Here is a 19,248-nt window from a genome sequence, read left to right on the forward strand (position 1 = left end):
ATGTAGGGGGTCGTGCTGGGGCTGGTTTTTCAGGGCTTAAGGCAGTGCAGTGGTGTTCGGGCAGTGTAGGGGGTCGTGCTGGGGCTGGTATTTCAGGGTTTAGGGCAGTGCAGTGTTGTTCGGGCAGTGTAGGAGGTCGTGTTGGTGCTGGTGTTTCAGGGATTAGGGCAGTGCAGTGGTGTTCGGGCAGTGTAGGGGGTCGTGCTGGAGCTGGTATTTCAGGGTTTAGGGCAGTGCAGTGTTGTTCGGGCAGTGTAGTGGTTTGTGTTGGGGCTGGTGTTTCAGGGATTAGGGCAGTGCAGTGGTGTTCGGGCAGTGTAGGGGGTCGTGCTGGGGCTGGTGTTTCAGGGTTTAGGGCAGTGCAGTGGTATTTGGGCAGTGTAGGTGCCATGCTGGGGCTGGTGTTTCAGGGTTTAGGGCAGTGCAGTGGTGTTCGGGCAGTGTAGGGGCTCTTGCTGGGGATGGTGTTTCAGGGTTTAGGGCAGAGCAGTGGTGTTCGGGCAGTGTAGGGGATAGTGCTGGGGTTGATGTTTCAGGGTTAAGGGCAGTGCAGTGGTATTTGGGCAGTGTAGGGGGTCGTGCTGGGGCTTGTGTTTCAGAGTTTAGGTCAGTGCATTTGTGTTCAGGCAGTGTAGGGGGTCGTGCTGGGGCTTGTATTTCAGGATTTAGGGCATTGCAGTGTTGTTCAGGCAGTGTAGGGGGTTGTGCTGAGGCTGGTGTTTCAGGGTTTAGGGCAGTGCAGTGGTGTTCGGGCATTGTAGGGGGTCGTGCTTGGGGTGGTGTTTTAGGGTTGGTGTTTCAGAGTTTAGAGCAGTGCAGTAGTGTTCAGGCAGTGTAGGGGTCATGCTGGAGGTGGAGTTTTAGTGTTTAGTGCAGTGGTGTTCAGGCAGTGTAGGGCGTATTGCTGGGGTGGTGTTTCACGGTTTAGGGCAGTGCAGTGGTGCTCGGGCAGTGTAGGGGGTCATGCTGGGGCTGGTGGTTCGGGGTTTAGGGCAGTGCAGTGGTGTTCGGGCAGTGTCGGGGGTCATACTGGGGCTGGTGTTTCAGGGTTTAGGACAGTGCAGTGTTGTTCGGGCAGTGTAGGGGGTCATGCTGGGACTGGTGTTTTAGGGTTGGTGTTTCAGGGTTTAGGGCAGTGCAGTGGTGTTCGGGCAGTGTAGGGGGTCATGCTGAGGCTGGTATTTCAGGGTTTAGTGCAGTACAGTGTTGTTCGGGCAGTGTGGGGGTCGGGCTGGGGCTGGTGATTCAGGGATTAGGGCAGTGCCGTGGTGTTTGGGCAGTGTAGGGGGTCGTGCTGGGGCTGGTGTTTCAGGGTTGAGGGCAGTGCAGTGGAGTTCAGGCAGTGTAGGGGGTCGTGCTGGGGGTGGTGTTTTAGGGGTGGTGTTTCAGGGTTTAGGGCAGAGCAGTGGTGTTCGGGCAGTGTAGGGGGTCATGCTGAGGGTGGTGTATAGGGTTTAGGGCAGTGCAGTGGTGTTCGGTCAGTGTGGGGGTCCGTGCAGGGGGTGGTGTTTCAGTGTTTAGTGCAGTGGTGTTCGGGCAGTGTAGGGGGTCTTGCTGGGGTAGTGTTTTAGAGTTGAGGGCAGTGCAGTGGTGTTCGGGCAGTGTAGGGGGTCGTGCTGGGGCTGGTGTTTCAGGGCTTAAGGCAGTGCAGTGGTGTTCGGGCAGTGTAGGGGGTCGTGCTGGGGCTGGTATTTCAGGGTTTAGGGCAGTGCAGTGTTGTTCGGGCAGTGTAGGAGGTCGTGTTGGGGCTGGTGTTTCAGGGATTAGGGCAGTGCAGTGGTGTTCGGGCAGTGTAGGGGGTCGTGCTTCGGGTGGTATTTCAGTTTTTAGGGCAGTGCAGTGTTGTTCGGGCAGTGTAGGGGGTTGTGTTTAGGCTGGTGTTTCAGGGATTAGGGCAGTGCAGTGGTGTTCGGGCAGTGTAGGGGGTCATGATGGGGCTGGTGTTTCAGGGTTTAGGGAAGTGCAGTGGTATTTGGGCAGTGTAGGTGCCATGCTGGGGCTGGTGTCTCAGGGTTTAGGGCAGTGCAGTGGTGTTCGGTCAGTGTAGGGGGCCGTGCAGGGGGTGGTGTTTCAATGTTTAGTGCAGTGGTGTTCGGGAAGTGTAGGGCGTATTGCTGGGGTGGTGTTTCAGGGTTTAGGGCAGTGCAGTGGTGTTCGGGCAGTGTAGGGGGGTCTTGCTGGGGCTGGTGGTTCGGGGTTTAGGGCAGTGCAGTGGTGTTCGGGCAGTGTAGGGGGTCATACTGGGGCTGGTGTTTCAGGGTTTAGGACAGTGCAGTGTTGTTCGGGCAGTGTAGGGGGTCATGCTGGGACTGGTGTTTTAGGGTTGGTGTTTCAGGGTTTAGGGCAGTGCAGTGGTGTTCGGGCAGTGTAGGGGGTCATGCTGAGGCTGGTATTTCAGAGTTTAGTGCAGTTCAGTGTTCTTCGGGCAGTGTGGGGGTCAGGCTGGGGCTGGTGATTCAGGGATTAGGGCAGTGCCGTGGTGTTTGGGCAGTGTAGGGGGTCGTGCTGGGGCTGGTGTTTCAGGGTTGAGGGCAGTGCAGTGGAGTTTGGGCAGTGTAGGGGGTCGTGCTGGGGTGGTGTTTTAGGGGTGGTGTTTCAGGGTTTAGGGCAGAGCAGTGGTGTTCGGGCAGTGTAGGGGGTCATGCTGAGGGTGGTGTATAGGGTTGAGGGCAGTGCAGTGGTGTTCGGTCAGTGTAGGGGGCCGTGCAGGGGGTGGTGTTTCAGTGTTTAGTGCAGTGGTGTTCCGGAAGTGTAGGGCGTATTGCTGGGGAGGTGTTTCAGGGTTTAGGGCAGTGCAGTGGTGTTCGGGCAGTGTAGGGGGTCTTGCTGGGGTAGTGTTTTAGGGTTTAGGGCAGTGCAGTGGTGTTCGGGCAGTGTAGGGGGTCGTGCTGGGGCTGGTGTTTCAGGGCTTAAGGCAGTGCAGTGGTGTTCGGGCAGTGTAGGGGGTCGTGCTGGGGCTTGTATTTCAGGGTTTAGGGCAGTGCAGTGTTGTTCGGGCAGTGTAAGAGGTTGTGTTGGGGCTGGTGTTTCAGGGATTAGGGCAGTGCAGTGGTGTTCGGGCAGTGTAGGGGGTCGTGCTGGGGCTGGTATTTCAGGGTTTAGGGCAGTGCAGTGTTGTTCGGGCAGTGTAGGGGGTTGTGTTGGGGCTGGTGTGTCAGGGATTAGGGCAGTGCAGTGGTGTTAGGGCAGTGTAGGGGGTCGTGCTTGGGCTGGTGTTTCAGGGTTTAGGGCAGTGCAGTGGTATTTGGGCAGTGCAGGAGGTCGTGTTGGGGCTGGTGTTTCAGGGATTAGGGCAGTGCAGTGGTGTTCGGGCAGTGTAGGGGGTCGTGCTTCGGGTGGTATTTCAGTTTTTAGGGCAGTGCAGTGTTGTTCGGGCAGTGTAGGGGGTTGTGTTTAGGCTGGTGTTTCAGGGATTAGGGCAGTGCAGTGGTGTTCGGGCAGTGTAGGGGGTCATGATGGGGCTGGTGTTTCAGGGTTTAGGGAAGTGCAGTGGTATTTGGGCAGTGTAGGTGCCATGCTGGGGCTGGTGTCTCAGGGTTTAGGGCAGTGCAGTGGTGTTCGGTCAGTGTAGGGGGCCGTGCAGGGGGTGGTGTTTCAATGTTTAGTGCAGTGGTGTTCGGGAAGTGTAGGGCGTATTGCTGGGGTGGTGTTTCAGGGTTTAGGGCAGTGCAGTGGTGTTCGGGCAGTGTAGGGGGGTCTTGCTGGGGCTGGTGGTTCGGGGTTTAGGGCAGTGCAGTGGTGTTCGGGCAGTGTAGGGGGTCATACTGGGGCTGGTGTTTCAGGGTTTAGGACAGTGCAGTGTTGTTCGGGCAGTGTAGGGGGTCATGCTGGGACTGGTGTTTTAGGGTTGGTGTTTCAGGGTTTAGGGCAGTGCAGTGGTGTTCGGGCAGTGTAGGGGGTCATGCTGAGGCTGGTATTTCAGAGTTTAGTGCAGTTCAGTGTTCTTCGGGCAGTGTGGGGGTCAGGCTGGGGCTGGTGATTCAGGGATTAGGGCAGTGCCGTGGTGTTTGGGCAGTGTAGGGGGTCGTGCTGGGGCTGGTGTTTCAGGGTTGAGGGCAGTGCAGTGGAGTTTGGGCAGTGTAGGGGGTCGTGCTGGGGTGGTGTTTTAGGGGTGGTGTTTCAGGGTTTAGGGCAGAGCAGTGGTGTTCGGGCAGTGTAGGGGGTCATGCTGAGGGTGGTGTATAGGGTTGAGGGCAGTGCAGTGGTGTTCGGTCAGTGTAGGGGGCCGTGCAGGGGGTGGTGTTTCAGTGTTTAGTGCAGTGGTGTTCCGGAAGTGTAGGGCGTATTGCTGGGGAGGTGTTTCAGGGTTTAGGGCAGTGCAGTGGTGTTCGGGCAGTGTAGGGGGTCTTGCTGGGGTAGTGTTTTAGGGTTTAGGGCAGTGCAGTGGTGTTCGGGCAGTGTAGGGGGTCGTGCTGGGGCTGGTGTTTCAGGGCTTAAGGCAGTGCAGTGGTGTTCGGGCAGTGTAGGGGGTCGTGCTGGGGCTTGTATTTCAGGGTTTAGGGCAGTGCAGTGTTGTTCGGGCAGTGTAAGAGGTTGTGTTGGGGCTGGTGTTTCAGGGATTAGGGCAGTGCAGTGGTGTTCGGGCAGTGTAGGGGGTCGTGCTGGGGCTGGTATTTCAGGGTTTAGGGCAGTGCAGTGTTGTTCGGGCAGTGTAGGGGGTTGTGTTGGGGCTGGTGTGTCAGGGATTAGGGCAGTGCAGTGGTGTTAGGGCAGTGTAGGGGGTCGTGCTTGGGCTGGTGTTTCAGGGTTTAGGGCAGTGCAGTGGTATTTGGGCAGTGCAGGAGGTCGTGTTGGGGCTGGTGTTTCAGGGATTAGGGCAGTGCAGTGGTGTTCGGGCAGTGTAGGGGGTCGTGCTGGGGCTGGTGTTTCAGGGTTTAGGGCAGTGCAGTGGTGTTCGGTCCGTGTAGGGGGCCGTGCAGGGGGTGGTGTTTCAGTGTTTAGTGCAGTGGTTTTCGGGAAGTGTAGGGCGTATTGCTGGGGTGGTGTTTCAGGGTTTAGGGCAGTGCAGTGGTGTTCGGGCAGTGTAGGGGGTCTTGCTGGTGTTTCAGGGTTTAGGGCAGTGCAGTGTTGTTTGGGTAGTGTAGGGGGTCATGCTGGGGCTGGTGTTTCAGGGCTTAAGGCAGTGCAGTAGTGTTTGGGCAGTGTAGGGGGTCGTGCTGGGGCTGGTATTTCAGGGTTTAGGGCAGTGCAGTGTTGTTCGGGCAGTGCAGGAGGTCGTGTTGGGGCTGGTGTTTCAGGGATTAGGGCAGTGCAGTGGTGTTCGGGCAGTGTAGGGGGTCGTGCTGGGGCTGGTATTTCAGGGTTTAGGACAGTGCAGTGTTGTTCGGGCAGTGTAGGGGTTTGTGTTGGGGCTGGTGTTTCATGGATTAGGGCAGTGCAGTGGTGTTCGGGCAGTGTAGGGGGTCGTGCTGGGGCTGGTGTTTCAGGGTTTAGGGCAGTGCAGTGGTATTTGGGCAGTGTAGGTGCCATGCTGGGGCTGGTGTTTCAGGGTTTAGGGCAGAGCAGTGGTGTTCGGGCAGTGTAGGGGCTCTTGCTGGGGATGGTGTTTCAGGGTTTAGGGCAGAGCAGTGGTGTTCGGACAGTGTAGGGGATAGTGCTAGGGTTGATGTTTCAGGGTTCAGGGCAGTGCAGTGGTATTTGGGCAGTGTAGGGGGTCGTGCTGGGGCTTGTGTTTCAGAGTTTAGGTCAGTGCATTTGTGTTCAGGCATTGTAGGGGGTCGTGCTGGGACTGGTATTTCAGGGTTTAGGGCATTGCAGTGTTGTTCGGGCAGTGTAGGGGGTCGTGCAAGGGCTGGTGTTTCAGGGTTTAGGGCAGTGCAGTGGTGTTCGGGCATTGTAGGGGGTCGTGCTGGGGGTGGTGTTTTAGGGTTGGTGTTTCAGAGTTTATAGCAGTGCAGTGGTGTTCGGGCAGTGTAGGGGTCGTGCTGGAGGTAGAGTTTCAGTGTTTAGTGCAGTGGTGTTCAGGCAGTGTAGGGCGTATTCCTGGGGTGGTGTTTCACGGTTTAGGGCAGTGCAGTGGTGCTCGGGCAGTGTAGGGGGTCATGCTGGGGCTGGTGGTTCGGGGTTTAGGGCAGTGCAGTGGTGTTCGGGCAGTGTCGGGGGTCATACTGGGGCTAGTGTTTCAGGGTTTAGGACAGTGCAGTGTTGTTCGGGCAGTGTAGGGGGTCATGCTGGGACTGGTGTTTTAGGGTTGGTGTTTCAGGGTTTAGGGCAGTGCAGTGGTGTTCGGGCAGTGTAGGGGGTCGTGCTGGGGCTAGTGTTTTAGGGTTTAGGGCAGTGCAGTGGTGTTCGGGCAGTGTAGGGGGTCGTGCTGGGGGTAGTGTTTTAGGGTTGGTGTTTCAGAGTTTAGAGCAGTGCAGTGGTGTTCGGGCAGTGTAGGGGTTGTGCTGGAGGTGGAGTTTCAGTGTTTAGTGCAGTGGTGTTCAGGCAGTGTAGGGCGTATTGCTGGGGTGGTGTTTCATGGTTTAGGGCAGTGCAGTGGTGCTCGGGCAGTGTAGGGGGTCATGCTGGGGCTGGTGGTTCGGGGTTTAGGGCAGTGCAGTGGTGTTCGGGCAGTGTCGGGGGTCATACTGGGGCTGGTGTTTCAGGGTTTAGGACAGTGCAGTGTTGTTCGGGCAGTGTAGGGGGTCATGCTGGGACTGGTGTTTTAGGGTTGGTGTTTCAGGGTTTAGGGCAGTGCAGTGGTGTTTGGGCAGTGTAGGGGGTCATGCTGAGGCTGGTATTTCAGGGTTTAGTGCAGTACAGTGTTGTTCGGGCAGTGTGGGGGTCGAGCTGGGGCTGGTGATTCAGGGATTAGGGCAGTGCCGTGGTGTTTGGGCAGTGTAGGGGGTCGTGCTGGGGCTGGTGTTTCAGGGTTGAGGGCAGTGCAGTGGAGTTCAGGCAGTGTAGGGGGTCGTGCTGGGGGTGGTGTTTTAGGGGTGGTGTTTCAGGGTTTAGGGCAGAGCAGTGGTGTTCGGGCAGTGTAGGGGGTCTTGCTGAGGGTGGTGTATAGGGTTGAGGGCAGTGCAGTGGTGTTCGGTCAGTGTAGGGGGCCGTGCAGGGGGTGGTGTTTCAGTGTTTAGTGCAGTGGTGTTCGGGCAGTGTAGGGGGTCTTGCTGGGGTAGTGTTTTAGAGTTTAGGGCAGTGCAGTGGTGTTCGGCAGTCTAGGGGGTCATGCTGGGGCTGGTGTTTCAGGGCTTAAGGCAGTGCAGTGGTTTTCGGGCAGTGTAGGGGGTCGTGCTGGGGCTGGTATTTCAGGGTTTAGGGCAGTGCAGTGTTATTCGGGCAGTGTAGGAGGTCGTGTTGGGGCTGGTGTTTCAGGGATTAGGGCAGTGCAGTGCTGTTCGGTGAGTGTAGGGGGCCTTGCAGGGGGTGGTGTTTCAATGTTTAGTGCAGTGGTGTTCGGGAAGTGTAGGGCGTATTGCTGGGGTGGTGTTTCAGGGTTTAGGGCAGTGCAGTGGTGTTCGGGCAGTGTAGGGGGTCTTGCTGGGGCTGGTGTTTCAGGGTTTACGGCAGTGCAGTGTTGTTTGGGTAGTGTAGGGGTCGTGCTGGGGCTGGTGTTTCCGGGCTTAAGGCAGTGCAGTGGTGTTCGGGCAGTGTAGGGGGTTGTGCTGGGGCTGGTATTTCAGGGTATAGGGCAGTGCAGTGTTGTTCGGGCAGTGTAGGAGGTCGTGTTGGGGCTGGTGTTTCAGGGATTAGGGCAGTGCAGTGGTGTTCGGGCAGTGTAGGGGGTCGTGTTGGGGCTGGTGTTTCAGGGTTTAGGGCAGTGCAGTGGTATTTGGGCAGTGTAGGTGCCATGCTGGGGCTGGTGTTTCAGGGTTTAGGGCAGTGCAGTGGTGTTCGGGCAGTGTAGGGGGACATGCAGGGGCTGGTGTTTCAGGGTTAAGGCCAGTGCAGTGGTGTTCGGGCAGTGTAGGGGGTCTTGCTGGGTGTGGTGTTTCAGGGTTTAGGGCAGTGCAGTGGTGTTCGGGCAGTGTAAGGGGTCTTGCTGGGGGTGGTGTTTCAGGGATTAGGGCAGTGCAGTGTTGTTCGTGCACTCTAGGGGGTCTTGCTGGGGGTGGTGTTTCAGGGTTTAGAGCAGTGCAGTGGTGTTCGGGCAGTGTAGGGGTCGTGCTGGGGCTGGTGTTTCAGGGTTTAGGGCAGTGCAGTGGTGTTCGGGCAGTGTAGGGGGCTGTGCTGGGGCTGGTGTTTCAGGGTTTAGGGCAGTGCCGTGGTGTTCGGGCACTATAGGGGTTGTGCTGGGGCTGGTGTTTCAGGGTTTCGGGCAGTGCAGTTGTGTTCAGGCAGAGTAGTAGGGGATCATTCTGTGGATGGTGTTTCTGGGTTTAGGGCAGTGCAGTAGTGTTCGGGTAGTGTAGGGGTTCGTGCTGGGGCTGGTGTTTCAGGGTTTAGGGAAGTGCAGTGGTGTTTGGGCAGTGTAGGGGGTCATGCTTGGGATGGTGTTTCAGGGTTGAGGGCATTACAGTGGTATTCGGGCAGTGTAGGGGGTGTTGCTGGGGATGGTGTTTCAGGGTTTAGGGCAGTGACGTTCGGGGAGTGTAGGGGCTCTTGCTGGGGATGGTGTTTCAGGGTTTAGGACAGAGCAGTGGTGTTCGGGCAGTGTAGGTGATCGTGCTGGGGGTGGTGTTTCAGGGTTTAGGGCAGTGCAGTGGTGTTCGTACAATATAGGGAGTTGTGCAGGGGGTGGTGTTTCATGGTTTAGGGCAGTGCAGTGGTGTTCGGGCAGTCTAGGGGGTCTTGCTGGAGGTGGTGTTTCAGGGTTTAGTGCAGTGCAGTCGTGTTCGGACAGTGTAGGGGGTCTTCCTGGGGGGTGGTGTTTCAGGGATTAGGGCAGTGCAGTGGTGTTCGGGCAGTGTAGGGGGTCTTGCTGGGGTGGTGTTTCAGGGTTTAGGGCATTGCAGTGGTGTTCGGGCAGTATAGGGGGCCGTGCTGGGGCTGGTGTTTCAGGGTTTAGGGCAGTGCAGTGGTGTTTCGGCAGTGTAGGGGGTCGTACTGGGACTGGTGTTTCAGTGTTTAGGGCAGTGGTGTTCAGGCAGTGTATGGGGTCGTGCTGGGGCTGATGTTTCATGGTTAAGGGCAGTGCAGTGGTGTTCGGGCAGTGTAGGGGGTCGTGATGGGGCTGGTGTTTCAGGGTTTAGCTCATTGCAGTGGTGTTCAGCAGTGTAGGGGGTCGTGCTGGGGCTGGTGTTTCAGGGTTTAGGGCAGTGCAGTGGTGTTCGTGCAATGTAGGGGGTCGTACTGGGGGTGGTGTTTTAGGGTTGGTTTTTTAGGGTTTAGAGCAGTGCAGTGTTGTTCGGACTGCACTTTAGGTTCAGGTGCCCATAAGGCTCTGGAAGGACCCCAAAGGGTCCCAGTCGACAAATATGATCATCTCTCCTTTGCTAATCCTAGGGAGATGTGCACCTTTAGGAAACTTAAGACAAACAAAGGTGCCAATACCCAACGTCTCGGGGAAATCCTGCTCATAGCAGACTTTAAGCAGACTTTAGGGTCTGATGGGGTAGACAGGTTGGATGGGCATCCATCAGAAGAGGACCCTCCCAGAGAGGACTCTGATGAGGACCAGGAAGAGGATGAAGATCCTGACCTGGAAGAACCAGACCACTCACAACATGGAGGTGATGGCCCAAAAGGCAGTCTCTCCATCCCTAAAGGGAGAGTGGTGGATTCAAGAAGGAACAGATCCCACTCAGTGGGGTCCAACCATTCTAGGAGATCCAAAAGGACCTCAGCCTCTCCTCAGAGGAGAGAATCCTCCCAAGAGAGGAAATGCAGACTGATCCAGTTTGAGCAGGCAAAACTACAGCTCAGGAGAGAACAGTTAGCATTGGACAGGGAGTCCCTGGAGCTTCAGAAAGCTTCAAGAAAGTGGGGTCTAGAGACCCCTGGTGGCAGTAATGAAACCACTAGAGTTAGAGAGAAAGTCCCTGACAATAGGAACCTCCACAAGATTGTGCCCCCCTATAAGACAGGGGATGATATCCACAAATGGATCTCTGCTCTTGAGAGGGCCTGTAAAGTACAAAGGGTCCCAGTAGAGCAGTGGGCAGCAATCCTGTGGCTCTGCTTTGCAGACAAAGGTGGAGACAAGCTCCTCTCTGTAAGAGAAGAGGATGCAGATAATTACTATATCTTGAGAGATGCTTTAATAGATGGGTTTGGCTTAACCACTGATCAATACAGGCTTAAGTTCAGAGACACCCAAAAAGCACAGGCTCAAGAGTGGGTAGACTTTGTTGATTGTGCTACCAAGGCATTGGAAGGTTGGTTAAATGGCAGTAAAGTAAATGATTACAAAGGATTGTACAATCTCATTATGAGGGAGCAGATTCTTAATAATTGTCAGAACCAACTCTTACACCAGCACCTGGTGGACTCTGATCTTACCTCTCCCCAAGAATTGGGAAAGAAGGCAGACAAATGGGTCAGAACCAGGATCAGGCCCAAGAACGAAGGTGGTGACCAGAAGAAAGATTCTACCAAGCCCAAAGAGAAAGGTGGGGATAATAAAGCAGAAAAGTACCCTGAAGGGCCCCAAAAACCCGGTGCTGGGGGTGGGTCCCAAAACCCTTCCTCTTCTAACAAGAAACCATATTGCCATGTGTGTAAGCAACCTGGCCACTGGAAAACTGACTCCAGCTGTCCAAAGAATGGCAATAAAGAAAGTGTTCGCCCATTGCAGCTCCAACACCTCCTGTTGCTACTAGTAGTAATCCCCCAGGTGGTGGGAGTGCACCCAAAAACTTAGTTGGGTTTTCTTGGGGAACTCAGGTGGACCCTGGCCTAACCAGGACCCCTACACAAGCAACTCTAGTCTGTGATGGTGGCATGGGGTTTGCCAACTTTACCATGAGTCCCAGTATCCTGGGCAGGTACAGACAAGAGCCCATGATCAATGGTCAGAAGGCTGTGGCCTACGAGGACACAGGGGCTAGTGTCACCATGGTGACCAAGAGACTAGTGACCCTAGAACAGCTTTTACTTGGGTTTAGCTACCAGGTGACCAATGTTGATGGAGTTGGGGGTGGTGTTTTAGGGTTTAGGGCAGTGCATTGGTGTTCGGGCAGTGTAGGGGGTCGTGCTGGGGCTTGTGTTTCAGGGTTTAGGTCAGTGCGTTGGTGTTCAGGCAGTGTAGGGGGTCGTGCTGGGGCTGATGTTTCAGGGTTTCGGGCATTGCAGTGGTGTTTGTGCAGTGTAGCGGGTCATGCTGGGGCTGGTGTTTCAGGGTATAGGGCAGTGCAGTGGTGTTCGGGCAGTGTAGGGGGTCATGCTGGGGTTGGTGTTTTAGGGATGGTGTTTCAGAGTTTAGAGCAGTGCAGTGGTGTTCGGGCAGTGTAGCGGGTCGTGCTGGGGGTGGTGTTTTAGGGTTTAGGGCAGTGCAGTGGTGTTCGGGCAGTGTAGGGGGTCGTGCTGGGGGTGGTGTTTTAGGGTTTAGGGCAGTGCAGTGGTGTTCGGGCAGTTTAGAGGGTCGTTCTGGGGCTGGTGTTTCTGGGTTTAGGGCAGTGCAGTAGTGTTCGGCAGTGTAGGGGGTCGTGCTGGGGCTGGTGTTTCAGGGTTTAAAGCAGTGCAGTGGTGTTCGGGCAGTGTAGGGTGTCGTGTTGGGGGTGATGTTTCAGGGTTTAGGGCAATGCAGTAGTGTTCATGTAGTGTAGGGGGTCGTGCTGGGGCAGGTATTTCAGGGTTTAGGGCAGTGCAGTGTTGTTTGGACAGTGTAGGGGGTCATGCTGGGGCTGGTGTTTGAGGGCTTAAGGCAGTGCAGTGGTGTTGGGGCAGTGTAGGGGGTCGTGCTGGGGCTGGAATTTCAGGGTTTAGGGCAGTGCAGTGTTGTTCGGGCAGTGTAGGGGGTCGTGTTGGGGCTGGTGTTTCAGGGATTAGGGCAGTGCAGTGGTGTTCAGGCAGTGTAAGGGGTCGTGCTGGGGCTGGAATTTCAGGGTTTAGGGCAGTGCAGTGTTGTTCGGGCAGTGTAGGGGGTTGTGTTGGGGCTGGTGTTTCAGGGATTAGGGCAGTGCAGTGGTGTTTGGGCAGTGTAGGGGGTAATGCAGGGGGTGATGTTTCAGGTATTAGGGCAGTGCAGTGGTATTCGGGCAGTGTAGGTGGCCGTGCTGGGGCTGGTGTTTCAGGGTTTAGGGCAGTGCAGTGGTGTTCTGGCAGTGTAGGGGGTCTTGCTGGGGGTGGTGTTTCAGGGATTAGGGCAGTGCAGTGGTGTTCGTGCAGTCAAGGGGGTCTTGCTGGGGGTTGTGTTTCAGGGTTTAGGGCAGTGCAGTGGTGTTCGGGCAGTGTAGGGGTCGTGCTGGGGCTGGTGTTTCAGGGTTTAGGGCAGTGCAGTGGTGTTCGGGCAGTGTAGGGGGCTGTGCTGGGGCTGTTGTTTCAGGGTTTAGGGCAGTGCAGTGGTGTTCGGGCACTATAGGGGTCGTGCTGTGGCTGGTGTTTCAGGGTTTCGGGCAGTGCAGTTGTGTTCAGGCAGAGTAGTAGGGGATCATTCTGAGGATGGTGTTTCTGGGTTTAGGGCAGTGCAGGGGTGTTCGGGTAGTGTAGGGGTTCGTGCTGGGGCTGGTGTTTCAGGGTTTAGGGCAGTGCAGTGGTGTTCGGGCAGTGTAGGGGGTCATGCTGGGGATGGTATTTCAGGGTTTAGGGCAGTACAGTGGTGTTCGGGCAGTGTAGGGGGTCTTGCTGGGGATGGTGTTTCAGGGTTTAGGGCAGTGATGTTTGGGGAGTGTGGGGGCTCTTGCTGGGGGTGGTGTTTCAGGGTTTAGGGCAGAGCAGTGGTGTTCGGGCAGTGTAGGGGATCGTGCTGGGGGTGGTGTTTCAGCATTTAGGGCAGTGCAGTGGTGTTCGTGCAATATAGGGGGTTGTGCAGGGGGTGGCGTTTCATGGTTTAGGGCAGTGCAGTGGTGTTCGGGCAGTCGAGGGGGTCTTGCTGGAGGTGGTGTTTCAGGGTTAAGTGCAGTGCAGTCGTGTTCGGACAGTGTAGGGGGTCTTGCTGGGGGTGGTATTTCAGGGATTAGGGCAGTGCAGTGGTGTTCGGGCAGTCTAGGGGGTCTTGCTGGGGGTGGTGTTTTAGGGTTTAGGGCATTGCAGTAGTGTTCGGGCAGTATAGGGGGCCGTGCCGGGGCTGGTGTTTCAGGGTTTTGGGCAGTGCAGTGGTGTTTCAGCAGTGTAGGGGGTCGTACTGGGGCTGGTGTTTCAGTGTTTAGGGCAGTGGTGTTCAGGCAGTGTAAGGGGTCGTGCTGGGGCTGATGTTTCATGGTTAAGGGCAGTGCAGTGGTGTTCGGGCAGGGTAGGGGGTCGTGCTGGGGCTGGTGTTTCATGGTTTAGCTCATTGCAGTGGTGTTCAGCAGTGTAGGGGGTCGGGCTGGTGTTTCAGGGTTTAGGGCAGTGCAGTGGTGTTCGGGCAGTGTAGGGGGTCGTACTGGGGGTGGTGCTTTAGGGTTGGTTTTTCAGGGTTTAGAGCAGTGCAGTGGTGTTCGGGCAGTGTAGGGGGTCGTGCTGGGGGTGGTGTTTTAGGGTTTAGGGCAGTGCAGTGGAGTCGGGCAGTGTAGGGGGTCATGCTGGGGTGGTATTTCAGTATTTACGGCAGTGCAGTGGTGTTAGGGCAGTGTAACGGTCATGCTGGGGCTGGTGTTTCAGAGTTTAGGGCAGTGCAGTTGTATTCGGACACTGTAGGGGGTCGTTTTAGGGCTGGTGTTTCTGGGATTAGGGCAGTGCAGTGGTGTTCAGGCAGTGTAGTGGTCATGCTGGGGCTGGTGTTTCAGAGGTTAGGGCAGTGCAGTGGTGTTTGGGCAGTGTAGGAGGTCGTGCTGGGGCTGGTGTTTCAGGGTTTAGGGCAGTGCAGTGATGTTCGGGCAGTATAGGGGTCTTGCTGGGGGTGGTGTTTCAGGTTTTAGAGCAGCGGTGTTTGGGCAGTGTAGGGGGTCTTGCTGGGGGTGGTGTTTCAGGGATTAGAGCAGTGCAGTGGTGTTCGGGCAGTTTAAGGGGTCTTGCTGGGGGTGGTGTTTCAGGGTTCAGTCAGTGAAGTGGTGTTCGGGCCGTGTAGGGGTTCATGTTGGGGCTGGTGTTTCAGTGTTTAGGGCAGTGGTGTTCAGGCAGTGTAAGGGGTCGTGCTGGGGCTGTACTTTCAGGGTTAAGGGCAGTGCAGTGGTGTTCAGGCAGTGTAGGGGGTTGTGCTGGTGCTGGTGTTTCAGGGTTTAGGGCAGTAGAGTGGTGTTCGGGCAGTGTAGGGGGTCATGTTGGGGTTGGCGTTTTAGGGATGGTGTTTCAGGGTTTAGGGCAATGCAGTGGTGTTCGGGCAGTGTAGGGGGTAATGCTGGGGGTGGTGTTTTAGGGTTTAGGGCAGTGCAGTGGTTTTCAGGCAGTGTATGGGGTTGTGCTGGGGTGGTGTTGTAGGATTGGTGTTTCTGGGTTTAGGGCTGTGCGGTGGTGTTCGGGCAGTGTAGGGGGCCGTGCAGGGGGTGGTGTTTCAGGGTTTAGTGCAGTGGTGTTCGGGCATTGTAGAGCATATTGGTGGAGTGGTGTTTTAGGGTTTAGGGCAGTGCAGAAGTGTTCGGGCAGTGTAAGGGGTCGTGCTGGGACTGATGTTTCAGGGTTAAGGTCAGTACAGTGGTGTTCGGGCAGTGTAGGGGGTGGTGCTGGGGCTTGTGTTTCAGGGTTTAGGTCAGTGCATTGGTGTTCAGGCAGTGTAGGGGGTCATGCTGGGGCTGGTGTTTCAGGGTTTAGGGCAGTGCAGTGGTGTTCGGGCAGTGTAGCGGGTCATGCTGGGGCTTGTTTCAGGGTTTAGGTCAGTGCATTGGTGTTCAGGCAGTGTAGGGGGTCGTGCTGGGGCTGATGTTTCAGGGTTTAGGGCATTGCAGTGGTGTTTGTGCAGTGTAGCGGGTCATGCTGGGGCTGGTGTTTCAGGGATTAGGGCAGTGCAGTGGTGTTCGGGCAGTGTAGGGGGCCGTGCTGGGGTTGGTGTTTTAGGGTTGGTGTTTCAGAGTTTAGAGCAGTGCAGTGGTGTTCGGGCAGTGTAGCAGGTCGTGCTGGGGGTTGTTTTAGGGTTTAGGGCAGTGCAGTGGTGTTCGGACACTGTAGGGGGTCGTTTTGGGGCTGGTGTTTCTTGGATTAGGGCAGTGCAGTGGTGTTCAGGCAGTGTAGTGGTCATGCTGGGGCTGGTGTTTCAGAGTTTAGGGCAGCGCAGTGGTGTTTGGGCAGTGTAGGAGGTAATGCTGGGGCTGGTGTTTCAGTGTTTAGGGCAGTGCAGTGATGTTCGGGCAGTATAGGGGTCTTGCTGGGGGTGGTGTTTCAGGTTTTAGAGCAGTGGTGTTTGGGCAGTGTAGGGGGTCTTGCTGGGGGAGGTGTTTCAGTGATTAGGGCAGTGCAGTGGTGTTCGGGCAGTCTAGGGGTTCTTGCTGGGGGTGGTGTTTTAGGGTTTCAGTCAGTGAAGTGGTGTTCGGGCCGTGTAGGGGTTCGTGTTGGGGCTGGTGTTTCAGGGTTTTAAGGCAGTGCAGTGGTGTTCGGGCAGTGTAGGGGGCTGTGCTGGGGCTGGTGTTTCAGAGTTTAGGGCAGTGCAGTGGTGTTCCGACACTGGAGGGTTCATGCTGGTGATGGTGTTTCAGGGTTTTAAGGCAGTGCAGTGGTGTTCGGGCAGTGTAGGGGGCTGTGCTGGGGCTGGTGTTTCTGGGTTTAGGGCAGTGCAGTAGTGTTCGGGCAGTGTAGGGGGCTGTGCTGGGGCTGGTGTTTCTGGGTTTAGGGCAGTGCAGTAGTGTTCGGGCAGTGTAGGGGGTCGTGCTGGGGCTGGTGTTTCAGGGTTTAGGGCAGTGCAGTGGTGTTCGGGTAGTGTAGGGTGTCGTGTTGGGGGTGATGTTTCAGGGTTTAGGGCAGTACAGTGGTGTTTGGGCAGTGTATGGGGTCTTGCTGGGGGTGGTGTTTCAGGGTTTAGGGCAGTGACGTTCGGGGAGTGTATGGGGTCTTCCTGGGGGTGGCGTTTCAGGGTTTAGGGCAGTGCAGTGGAATTCGGCCAGTTTTGGGGGTCGTGCTGGGGGTGGGGTTTCAGGGTTTAGGGCAGTGCAGTGGGGTTCGGGCAATGTAGGGGGTCATACAGGTGTTGGTGTTTCAGGCTTTAGGGCAGTGCAGTGGTGTTCGTGCAATGTAGGTGGTGTGCAGGGGTGGCATTTCATGGTTTAGGGCAGTGCAGTGGTGTTAGGGCAGTGTAACGGTAGTGCTGGGGCTAATGTTTCAGGGCTTAGGGCAGTGCAGTTGTGTTCGGACACTGCAGGGGGTCGTTTTGGGGCTGGTGTTTTTGGGATTAGGGCAGTGCAGTGATGTTCGGGCAGTATAGGGGTCTTGCTGGGTGTGGTGTTTCAGGGTTAAGAGCAGTGGTGTTCGGGCACTGTGGGGGGGTTGTGCTGGGGCTGGTGTTTCAGGGTTTAGGGCAGTGCAGTGGAGTTCAGGCAGTGTAGGAGGCTGTGCTGGGGCTGGAGTTTCAGGGTTTAGGGCAGTGCAGTGGTGTTCGGGCACTGTAGTGGTCATAGTGGTGATGGTGTTTCAGGGTTTCGGGCAGTGCAGTGGTGTTCGGGCAGTGTAGGGGGTCGTTCTGGGGCTGGTGTTTTTGGTTTTAGGGCAGTGCAGTGGTGTACAGGCAGTGTAGGGGGTCATGCTGGGGCTGGTGTTTCAGGGATTAGGGCAGTGCGTGGTGTTCGGGCAGTGTAGGGTGTTGTTCTGGGAGTGATATTTCAAGGTTCAGGGCAGTGCAGTGGTGTTTGGGCAGTGTAGGGGATCTTGCTTGGGGTGGTGTTTCAGGGTTTAGGGCAGTGCAGTGGTGTTTTGGCAGTGTATGAGGCATACTGGGGCTTGTGTTTCAGTGTTTAGGGCAGTGGTGTTCAGGCAGTGTAAGAGGTCATGCTGGGGCTGTGCTTTCAGGGTTAAGGGCAGTGCAGTGGTGTTCAGGCAGTGTAGGGGTTCATGCTAGGGCTGGTGTTTCAGGGTTTAGGGCAGTGCAGTAGTGTTCGGGCAGTGTAGGGGGTCATGCTGGGGCTGGTGTTTCGGGGTTTAGGGCAGTAGAGTGGTGTTCGGGCAGTGTAGGGGTGTGTGCTGGTGCTGGTGTGACAGGGTTTATGGCAGTGCAGTGGTGTTTGAACAGTGTAGGGGGTCATGTTGGGGTTGGTGTTTTACGGATGGTGTTTCAGGGTTTAGGGCAATGCAGTGGTGTTCGGGCAGTGTAGGGGGTCATGCTGGGGGTGGTGTTTTAGGGTTTAGGGCAGTGCAGTGGTGTTGCGCAGTGTAGTGGGTTTTGCTGGGGATGGTGTTTCAGGGTTTACGGCAGTCCAGTGGTGTTTAAGCAGTGTAGGAGGTCATGCAGGGGGTGTTGTTTCCGAGTTTAGGGCAGTGTAGTGGTGTTCAGGCAGTGTAGGGGGTCGTGCATGGGGTGGTGTTTCAGAGTTTAGTGCAGTGGTGTTTGGGCAGTTTAGGGCATCTTGCTGGGGGTGGTGTTTCAGGGTTTAGGGACGTGCAGTGATGTTCGGGCAGTGTAGGGGGTTGTGCTGGGGGTGGGGTTTTAGGATTGGTGTTTCAGGGTTTAGGGCTGTCCGGTGGTGTTCGGGCAGTGTAGGGGGTCATGCTGGGGGTGATGTTTCAGGGTTTAGTGCAGTGGTGTTAGGGCATTGTAGAGAATATTGGTGGAGTGGTGTTTCAGGGTTTAGGGTAGTGCAGAAGTGTTCGGGCAGTGTAAGGGGTCATGCTGGGGCTGATGTTTCAGTGTTAAGGGCAGTGCAGTGGTGTTCGGGCAGTGTAGGGGGTCGTGATGAGGCTTGTGTTTCAGGATTTAGGTCAGTGCACTGGTGTTCGGACAGTGTAGGGGGTCATTCTGGGGCTGGTGTTTCTGGTTTTAGGGCAGTGCAGTGGTGTATGGGCAGTGTAGGGGGTCGTGCTGAGGCTGGTGTTTCAGGGATTAGGGCAGTGCAGTGGTGTTTGGGCAGTGTAGGGTGTCGTGCTGGGTGTGATATTTCAGGGTTTAGGGCAGTGCAGTGGTGTTTGGGCACTGTAGGAAATCTTGCTTGGGGTGGTTTTTAACAATTTAGGGCAGTGCAGTGGTGTTTTGGCAGTGTATGAGGCATACTGGGGCTGGTATTTCAGTGTTTAGGGCAGTGGTGTTCAGGCAGTGTAAGGGGTCGTGCTGGGGCTGTGCTTTCAGGGTTAAGGGCAGTGCAGTGGTGTTCAGGCAGTGTAGGGGGTCGTGCTGGGGCTGGTGTTTCAGGGTTTAGGGCAGTGCAGTAATGTTCGGGAAGTGTAGGGGGTCGTGCTGGGTCTGGTGTTTCAGGGTTTAGGGCAGTAGAGTGGTGTTCGGGCAGTGTAGGGGGGGTGTGCTGGGGCTGTTGTGACAGGGTTTATGACAGTGCAGTGATGTTTGAACAGTGTAGGGGGTCATGTTGGGGTTGGTGTTTTAGGGATGGTGTTTCAGGGTTTAGGGCAATGCAGTGGTGTTCGGGCAGTGTAGGGGGTCGTGCCGGGGGTGTTGTTTCAGAGTTTAGAGCAGTGTAGTGGTGTTCGGGCAGTGTAGGGGGTCGTGCAGGGGGTGGTGTTTCAGAGTTTAGTGCAGTGGTGTTTGGGCAGTTTAGGGCATCTTGTTGGGGGTGGTGTTTCAGGGTTTAAGGCAGTGCAGTGGTGTTTGGGCAGTGTAGGGGGTCTTGCTGGGGGTGGTGTTTCAGGGTTTAGGGAAGTGCAGTGGTGTTCGGGCAGTGTAGGGGGTCGTGCTGGGTGGTGGTGTTTCAGGGTTTAGGGCAATGCAGTGGTTTTCAGGCAGTGTATGGGGTCGTGCTGGGGGTGGTGTTTTAGGATTGGTGTTTCTGGGTTTAGGGCTGTGCGGTGGTGTTCGGGCAGTGTAGGGGGTCATGCTGGGGGTGGTGTTTCAGGGTTTAGGGAAGTGCAGTGGTGTTCGGGCAGTGTAGGGGGTCGTGCTGGGTGGTGGTGTTTCAGGGTTTAGGGCAGTGCAGTGGTTTTCAGGCAGTGTATGGGGTTGTGCTGGGGGTGGTGTTGTAGGATTGGTGTTTCTGGGTTTAGGGCTGTGCGATGCTGTTCGGGCAGTGTAGGGGGTCGTGCTGGGGGTGGTGTTTCAGGGTTTAGTGCAGTGGTGTTCGGGCATTGTAGAGCATATTGGTGGAGTGGTGTTTCAGGGTTTAGGGCAGTGCAGAAGTGTTCGGGCAGTGTAAGGGGTCATGCTGGGGCTGATGTTTCAGGGTTAAGGGCAGTGCAGTGGTGTTCGGGCAGTGTAGGGGGTGGTGCTGGGGCTTGTGTTTCAGG

This window comes from Triturus cristatus, chromosome 1_1 (genome assembly GCF_964204655.1).
Source record: "Triturus cristatus chromosome 1_1, aTriCri1.1, whole genome shotgun sequence".
Classification (NCBI taxonomy): domain Eukaryota; kingdom Metazoa; phylum Chordata; class Amphibia; order Caudata; family Salamandridae; genus Triturus; species Triturus cristatus.